The following is a 219-nucleotide window of genomic DNA, read 5'->3' as shown; positions in this document are numbered from 1 at the left end:
CTCTGAACTGAATGCTGGCTGGGTTTGTCCATACAAACCTCACTGAATTTTCGACTTCTACCACTTAGTCACCTTCTGATGTGCTATAGGAAGGGGCTTTTGATGTACTTGGGGTGACCTTCCTTCAACTAATAATTCTTCAGTTCATCTTTAAAAGCCAAGAATTTAATGTATAGTGAATTGCCAACTTTGAATTCCTTTTGCATCTATTCTGACTTC

The 219-nt window shown here is 38.8% G+C and overlaps 1 protein-coding gene across 1 annotated transcript in view; it reads left to right on the top strand.

Moving 5' to 3' along the window:
- LOC109938394 (ferritin, heavy subunit-like) overlaps window positions 1-219 on the top strand; it is a gene marked incomplete at its 3' end in the record, with an annotated part of 4,153 nt that overhangs the window by 930 nt on the left and 3,004 nt on the right. The gene's annotated exons all lie outside the window — the stretch shown is intronic.

Source organism: Rhincodon typus, unplaced genomic scaffold (assembly GCF_021869965.1).
Source record: "Rhincodon typus isolate 14 unplaced genomic scaffold, sRhiTyp1.1 hic_rhity00014115, whole genome shotgun sequence".
NCBI lineage: Eukaryota > Metazoa > Chordata > Chondrichthyes > Orectolobiformes > Rhincodontidae > Rhincodon > Rhincodon typus.
The sequence above is the reverse complement of the archived record's forward strand: the minus strand, read 5'-3'. Positions and strand labels throughout refer to the sequence as shown.